This window comes from Aotus nancymaae, unplaced genomic scaffold (genome assembly GCF_030222135.1).
Source record: "Aotus nancymaae isolate 86718 unplaced genomic scaffold, 86718_ANA_hifiasm-v0.15.2.pri h1tg000033l, whole genome shotgun sequence".
NCBI classification, from domain to species: Eukaryota; Metazoa; Chordata; class Mammalia; order Primates; family Aotidae; genus Aotus; species Aotus nancymaae.
In genome coordinates, this window is record NW_026988447.1 from 38,005,809 (window position 1) to 38,015,052 (window position 9,244).

Below are 9,244 nucleotides of genomic sequence, written 5' to 3' on the forward strand. Positions count from 1 at the left end.
TTTTTTGCCGGGTGCGGTGGCTCACCCCTGTAATCCCAGCACTTTGGGAGGCTGAGGCGGGTGGATCACGAGGTCAAGAGATCGAGACCATCCTGGTCAACATGGTGAAACCCCGTCTCTACTAAAAATACAAAAAATTAGCTGGGCATGGTAGCGCGTGCCTGTAATCCCAGCTACTTGCCTGAACCCAGGAGGTGGAGGTTGCGGTGAGCCTAGATCACGCCATTGCACTCCAGCCTGGGTAACAAGAGCGAAATTCCATCTCAAAAAAAAAAAAAAAAAAAAGAGATGTGCCTTTTTTGATGAACTATATGAGTCCCAGCTCTTCAAACATTTTTAAAAACAGCTTTATTGTCTAATTCTTTTATTAATTAATGAGTTGAATAAAGTTTTGACTTGTGTTCATTCTGTATTTCTACGAAAATCATGTTTTTAATTTTTGAAAATTGTATTTGACAAAAACATGAGTTAAAAAAGTAAGATGGTCGGCCGGGCGCGGTGGCTCACGCTTGTAATCCCAGCACTTTGGGAGGCCGAGGCGGGTGGATCATGAGGTCAAGAGATCGAGACCATCCTGGTCAACATGGTGAAACCCCATCTCTACTAAAAAATACAAACAATTAGCTGGGCATGGTGGCGCGTGCCTGTAATCCCAGCTACTCAGGAGGCTGAGGCAGGAGAATTGCTTGAACCCAGGAGGTGGAGGTTGTGGTGAGCCGAGATCGCGCCATTGCACTCCAGCCTGAGTAACAAGAGCAAAACTCCATCTCAAAAAAAAAAAAAAAGTGAGATGGTCATCCAAATGGCTAATAAAATTCAGAACTGAGAACATTCATTCAGAACACATATCAGTTCAGTATTTGGAATATTCATTGTACTTTTCACTAACCAGTTGACACCTGTGGCATTTGATTGGGTTCTGAGCATTTCACGTTTAACACGACGTTATTCAAACAGAGACCTATAAGAAGAGGGCAACTAAATGAGAGGTGTTAAAAGCATGTTAGATGGGGCTGCGCATGGTGGCTCATGCCTGTAATCCCAGCACATTAGGAGGCTAAGTGGGTGGATTGCCTGAGCTCAAGAGTTTGAGACCAGCCTGGGCAACATGGTGAAACTCCTTCTCTACTAAAATGTAAAACAATTAGCCAGGCATGGTGGCATATGCCTATAGTCCCAGCTACTTGGAAGGCTGAGGCAGGAGAATTGCTCAAACCCAGAAGGTGGAGTCTGCAGTGAGCCAAGATTGAACCACTGGACTCCAGCCTGGGCAGCAGAGTGAGACTCTTGTCTCAGAAAAAAAAAAAAAAAAATCCCAGTGGCTCACACCTGTAATCCCAGCATTTTGAAAGGCTGAGACGGGTGAATCACTTGAGGTCAGGAGTTCAAGACCAGCCTGGTGACCATGGCTAAACCCCGTCTCTACTAAAAGTACAGAAATTAGCCAGACACAGTGGCGCATGCCTGTAGTCACAGCTACTCAGGAGGCTGAAGCAGGAGAACCTCTTGAACCTGTGAGGCTGAGGTTGCAGTGAGCCGAGATCGCACCACTAACTCCAGCCTGGGTGACAGAGCGAGACTCCATCTCAAAAAAAAAAAAAAAATTAGATGAATTATTAATGGAATTAAGGAACAAAGATTCAAGAGGACTAATATGTGACAGCAGTTTTAAAGTGGTTATCTCTGATTCCCTTAAATGTGACAAATCACAGTGCTGTGTGAACTGAGGAGTCATTAACTTCTCTGGGTCTCAGTTTTTTAATCTATAAAATGAATGAGTTGGAGCAGCTATAAAATCCTAAGATAATTGTACTCAATATTGAAAGTTCATTGAGTAAAAGAAGGATTAGACTTATTTTGTGCATTTCCTAAGAGCATGACTAAGCCCTCTGGTTAGAAGTTATAGAAAAGTAGATTTTTGGCTGAGTGTGAAGAAAAGCTTTCTAACTATAAAAACTGTTCACAAATACAACAAGCTGTCATGTGAAGTACTGAGTACAGGTACCATTTAGGAGATTCTCGAGAGGACTTACCTGTTGGTGCCACTAAACTGCACATCCTGAAAAGTGGACCTCAGGGTCTAATTAAACCCAGGCACATCTTTACTTGTCTTCAAGAGTGAATTCCAAATGGCTAACTGCATTTTGTCAAGTTTTCCTTCTTTTTTCATATTTTGTGGTTTTATTTCTATTTCTGTTTCTTGGCCAAGTCTGCTAGTCTTTCTGTGTTTTGACTCACTTTTTATGGTCAAGCACAGTTGTGTCCTGAGTCAGATCATACTGGCTGGTGAGGACCAAACACATACCTCTCTTCCCAGTTCTGCAGTAGCTTGAAAATAGCCATTATAGGGAATTTACACTACAAAAATGAGCACATGCTATACACACAGGGGTGTTCAATCTTTTGGCTTCCCTGGGTCACACTGGAAGAATTGTCTTGGGCCACACATAAAATACACTAATGGAATGATAGTTGGTGAGCTGAAAAAGAATTGCAAAAAAGAAAAAATCTCATAATGTTTTAAGAGAGTTTATGAATATGTGTTGGGCCACATTCAAAGCCATCCTGGGCTAAATGTGGCCTGTGGGCTGCAGGTTGGACAAGCTTGCATTAAGACTTGCTTTGGGCCGGGCGTGGTGGCTCACACCTGTAATCCCAGCACTTTGGGAGGCCGAGGTGGGCGCATCACTAGAGGTCAGGAGTTCAAGACCAGCCTGGCCAATATGATGAAACCTCATCTTTGAAAAAAAAAAAAAAAGACTTGCTTTGGAGAGCTGGTATGGTGTATCTGCTCCCATGTGTCTCTTTTCACAGCTGGGAGCAGGCACAGTGAGTCCACGTCGTGTCTCAAACCACTAGAGCAGTCTCAACTGCATAATCTAAAGAGTACCCTTGTGTAATTTGTGGCCATGGCCATGTCCCCTTCTAGAGCTAGACCCAAGACTCCAAGGCCAGTCTTGATTCCATGGTCAAGAGACGGCCTTGTGTACATATAATTCTGATATGCACATGGCTGATTATTAACAGGAATTTGGTTTTTTATCAGATCATTTGGTGACCTCTGAGAGGTGGACAATGGGATCTATTTTCTATTAAGGAAGAGATAATAGCTAATCTGGGTTGTCAGTCTTTTTGTTTGTCTGTTTATCTACTTGCGAATTCAAATTAATTCAGAAAATATTTTGTGCCTACTAGAAAAAAAACAGTCCTTTGAAAACTGGAATGGTGAGTTTTGTTTCTTTATTTACTTCCGACCTGTAGCTGAGGTTATAGAGCTGAAGCCAGCCAACTCTCTGTAATTGAGAAAAGCTTTTATCTTTCATTGCATGTGTGAAATACTTTCTTACCTCTGGAGGGTGTTAATAAATTAGATTATAGGTCTATTAAATTAAAAGAACTCTGCACTAATTGACTTATAGGGAGTAATAACTGCTTACATCAATCCAATATTTCTAGAATTCCCAAAAAATAAACTAAAATTTTAATACTTTAGGTAGCCTTTTAATAAAAATACTTTCAGAAAGTGTCAACTTAGAAACATTTTATGATAATCTACATATGTAATTTTATGTATAAAATCTTATGTATAATGTATATCACATATATATGGATACATGTTATGTATGTATATGTATATACATATGTATACATATATGTGTATATATACATAATGTATATATGTACATAACACATATTATACATACATGTGTATATACATATATACATACATGTGTATTTATACATATACATGCCTGTGTACATATATAATATGTACATACATATACATATGTATATAACACATACTATTATATATATACATACCTGTGTACATATATGTATATATGTACATAACTCATATTATTATATACATGTATATATACATACATATACACACCTGTAATCCCAGCACTTTGGAAGGCCAAGGCAGGTGGATCATAAGGTCAAGAGTTTGAGACCAGCCTGGTGAAACTCCGTCTCTACTAAAAACACAGAAATCAGCCAGGCGTGGTGGTGCTTGCCTGTAATCCCAGCTACTCAGAAGGCTGAGGCAGGAGAATAGCTTGAACCCGGGAGGTGGAGGTTGCTGTGAGCCGAGATTGCACCAGGGTACTCCAGCCTGGGCAACAGAGTGAGACTCTGTCTCAAAAAAAAAAAAAGAAAGAAAAAAGACTATACCAGGAGCAGTAGTGGCAGTAGGGCAAGTAAGAGCGTAAAGAAGTACAACAGTGTTTCTAAGTGAAGTAATTTTTTTCATTTCTCAAGGAAAAAGTGAGTAGTTTTGGTCTAAAGGCAAAGTGTCTGTTCTAGAACATGAAATGAGATAGGGAAAGACAAAACATAAATGGACAGATGTAGAAAATTGTAGAAGGTTTGCAAAAAGTAAACCATATTTGTCTTGCGTGTCTGAAAAGAAGCAATAAAATATGTTAACATTTGGCAACATTTCCTCAGCTTTGATGGGCTTATTCAAAAGATAATTTTTTAAAAAAGAAACTTGGAATTCGTTATTGCCAAATATTGAATTGATGCAAAAATAGAATTTGGCTTTCTCTCTATTAAAATGACAAACTGGTCTTACAGCGCTTAACAAGGGGTACTAAACAGTTATTATTACCTTTTGTATAATCCATCCAGGTAGAAGAAATTTATACAAAGCACCAGAATAATTTTTTGTGCTTTGTGCTGATTTTATCATGTCCATTATTATGTTTTAAAGAACAAAGTCTCCTCACATCCGAAAGAGCTGAGATTCCTTAAAATTGTTTTATCTACTTCTAGGCTTATTTAAAAATACTGTATTGATACTTTAATGAATAGATAACTACATTTTTTTTCTCAGGCACTCGGGATAGTATCTTAATTGTGAACTAAATCTCCTGTTAAATCTGTGGCTTTTGGCTTCTTAAGATTACACTTTAAATTCAGAAAAAATGGAATTCTCAGGATGATTTTACACTTGAGTACCCTGGCAACTCCCAGAGAACCTCTGAGAAATCACAAGGACGTGTTCCTTCAACTTAGGAAAAAGAGAATGATAGAAATAATTAGGTTTGTTGAGTGGCTTGAAACGTTTTAAAAAACTCAACATATTGTAGGCATAGCTTGGGAAAAGTTGTCTAATCAGAAGAGATGGCCTGTCTTCCCTAGGTTACGTTTCATAGGTACAATTAACATAAATAGTTCAGAGAGCCTACACTTTACAGAAAGGTCCTAATGATTTCACAATGTCTTTATTCATACTATGTCCTTACCCTCAGGGGAAACATCGATCAAACCCTTACAAGACACTATGCGTCAGATAACTTTGTTCCCTTCCGTTCTGGTTACTGCAGTAAAGGAACTACAGCCATGCAGTCTTCAGGTCCTTTCTGCTTCTCTCATGCTTGCCTCAAGGCTCTGCTATAACTTACAACCCAGAGATCAGATCTTCAACAAAAAAGTCTTAGAGCCTCACAGAAAGGACTGTACTGGGTACTCTTAACTATTGATACTTCAAAGGATGGACTCCTGAATACGAGTTTCTGAGCTGACAGCCCTTAGACAACTTTCAGACTGTACCAGGGAACTTAGTCAGGATTTCCAGGATTTGTTTTTTTGGTCTGGAAACAGAAAACTTTGTGAAATCAGGTTGCTGACCCAAGACTCAGCAAAACAAGAATGAATTATGAGGACCAAAGAAACTGATGAGACAAATGTAATTATGGTTATTTGTTTGAAATATATATTTCCCCATGAAATATATGTGTGTGTGTGTGTGTGTGTGTGTGTGTATTCATGTATATATAATATACATATATATGTATCTAATGCCTTATTTTCTGATGGGTATGTTATTAATATTCTAGGTAGTAAATAGTATTGCCTTTTTTTTAAAGTAAGTCTTATCTCTTAGTGATACATGCTGAAACACTTTTATATAAAATGATACAATGTCTGGGATTGGCTTCAAAATAATCTGAGTGGAAGAGTGAATGGAGAAGATGAATTAACTCTGTGTTGGCAATTGTTAAGTAGGCTGGTGGGTACATGAGGGTTCATCATGCTAATTTCTCTACTTTTGTATCTGTTCAAAATTTTTGTACAATAAAAACTATTTTAAAAATGTCTTCACAAAATTTCCTGTGTTTTTTAAGCTTTTCTTTTCTTTTTTTTTGAGACAGAGTTTTGATCTGTTGCCCAGGCTGGAGTGCAATGGCATGCTCTTGACTCACTGCAACCTCCACCTCCTGGGTTCAAGCGATTCTCCTGCCTCAGCCTCCCAAGGAGCTGGGATTACAGGCGCCTGCCACCACACCTGGCTAATTTTTGTATTTTTAGTAGAGACGGGGTTTCACCATGTTGGACAGGCTGGTCTCGAACTCCTGATCTCAGGTGATCCTCCCACTTCAGCCTCCCAAAGTGCTAGGATTGCAGGCATAAACCACCACGCCAGGCCCATAAGTTTTTCATACCATTAAATACACATCTTATTTAAAAATATGCTCATGGGGCGCGGTGGCTTGTGCCTGTAATCCCGGCACTTTGGGAGGCTGAAGCGGGAGGATCACCTGAGGTCAGGAGTTCGAGACCAGCCTGTCCAACATGGTGAAACCCCGTCTCTACTAAAAATACAGAAAAATTAGCTGGATATGGTGGCACAAGCCTGTAATCCCAGCTGCTCAGGAGGCTGAGGTAGGAGAATTGCTTGAACTTGGGAGGCAGAGGCTGCAGTGAGCCGAGATCATACCACTGCACTCCAGCCTAGTGGCAGAGAGAGACTCCATCTAAAAACAAAACAAAACAAAATGCTCAAACTACTATTTCCTTATCAATCTCTTTCTTGAATTAAGGCTGTTTTTAATATTTGTAAGTAATGATGGAATAAACCTTTCTATGCATGAATTTTTCACTGTATTCAGTTTATTTTTATTGTATACATTTAAGACATACAACATCATGCTTTGGTCTCCATACACATGTGGAATGATGACTCTAGCTGATACGGTTTGGCTTCCTGTCCCCACCCAAACCTCGTCTCTAGTTGTAATCCCCACATATGGAGAGACGGAGGTGATTTGATCATGGGGGCAGTTTCCGCCATGCTGTTCTCATGACAATGAGTGAGTTCTCATGAGAGTTGATGGTTTTATGTGTTTGAAAGTTCCCTTTTTGTTCTCTCTCCCGCTGCCTTGTGAAGAAGGTGCTCGCTTCCCCTTCACCTTCTACTGTGATTGTAAGCTTCCTGAGGCCTCCCCATGGAAGTGTGAGTCAATTAAACCTCTTTCCTTTATAAATTACCCACTCTCAGATATTTTTTTATAACAATGTGAAAACGGATTCATACAATAGCCAAGCAAATTAACATATTTAACTTCTCACATTAAGTGTGTATGTGTACAAAACACTGAAATCAACTCTTAGCAAATTTCCAGTATAGAATACAGTATTATCAACTATAGTCTTCATCCTGTATGTTAGATCTTCAGGTTATTTGTCTTACATAACTACAAATTTGTACCCTTTGACCAGCATCTCCATTCATGTTCTATTCTCCCTCCACCCCTGGTAAACACCATTCAACTCTTTGTTTCTATGTATTCAGGTTTTTTAGATTCTATATATAAGTGAGATCATGTGGTATTTTTTGTGCGTATGTTATATTTCACTTAGCATAATATCCATATTGTTGCAAATGACAGGAGATCCTTCTTTCTTTCTTTCTTTCTTTCTTTTTTTTTTTTTGTAGAGATGGGATTTCTCCATGTTGGCCAGGCTGGTCTCGAACTCCTGACCTCAGGTGATCTGCCTGCCTTGGCCTCCCAAAGTGCTGGGATTACAGGCATGAGCCACCGTGCCTGGTTGATCCTTCTTTCTTAAGGCTCAATAACATTCCATTGTGTGTGTGTATAGATATACATATATCACAATTTCCTTATTCATTCATCTGTCAGTGGACACTCTTCCACATCTTGGTTATTGTGAATAATGGTGCAATGAACATGGGAGCACAGACATCTTTTTAAGGTACTGACTCAATCCTTTTAGGTGTATATCTAGAGGAGGGATTTCTGGATCATATGGCAGTTGTATTTTTAATTTTTTGAGGAACTTCCATACTATTTTTCATGATGGGTATACCAATTTTGCATTCTCACCAACTTTATTATAAGGGTTTCCTTTTCTCTGTATCTTCACCAACACTTGTTATCTCTTGTCTTTTTTATAATAGCCATCCTACCTCATTGTAGTTTTGATATGCATTTCCCTGATGACTAGTGATGCTGGATACCTTTTTGTATACTGGTTGGCCATTTCTGTGTCTTCTTTGGAAAAATGTCTACTCAGGGACTTTGCCCATTTTTTAGTCAGGTTATTTGGTGTTTTGGATTTGTTTGTTTGTTTTTGCTATTGAATTGTGTGAGTCCCTTATATATTTTGGATACTAGGCTTTTATCAGCTATATGATTTGCCAATATTTTCTTTTTTTTGGTGGGGGAGAGGAGATGGAGTCTCACTCTGTCACCCAGCCTGGAGCACAGTGGCACTCACTGCAACCTCCGCCTCCTGGGTTCAAGCAATTTCCCTGCCCCAGCCTCCTTAGTAGCTGGGACTACAAGTGCACATCGCCATGCACTGCTAATTTTTTGTATTTTAGTAGAGACAGGGTTTCACCATATTGCCCAGGCTGGTCTTGAACTCCTGAGCTCAGGCAATCTACCTGCCTCAGCCTCCCAAAGTGCTAGGATTACAGGCATGAGCCACAATGCCTGGCTGATTTGCAAATATTTTCCACCACTCCATAGGTTGCCTTTTCATCTTGTTGATTTTATTCCTTTGCTGTACAGATACTTTTTCATTTGATGTAGTCCCACTTGTTTATTTTTGCTTTTGTTGCCTGTGCTTTTCATGTCATATCCATGAAGTCATTGCTAAGATTAATGTGGAGGAGATTCCCCGCTTGTTTTCTTCTAGGAATTTTATAGCTTTTGGTCTTACATTTTAATTTTTAATTCATTTTGGGTTGATTTTTGTGTACGGTGTAAGAAAAGGGCCAATTTCATTCTTTTGCATGTGTATATGCAATTTCCTTAGCACCCTTTATTGAAGAGACTGTGCTTTCCTCATTGTGTATTCTTGGCATTTTTGTCAAAAAGCAATTGATGATATATGTTTGGGTTTATTTCAGGGCTCTCTATTCTGGTTCCACTGGTCTATGTGTCATTTTTATGCCAGTACCACACCATTTTGATTACTGAAGCTCTGT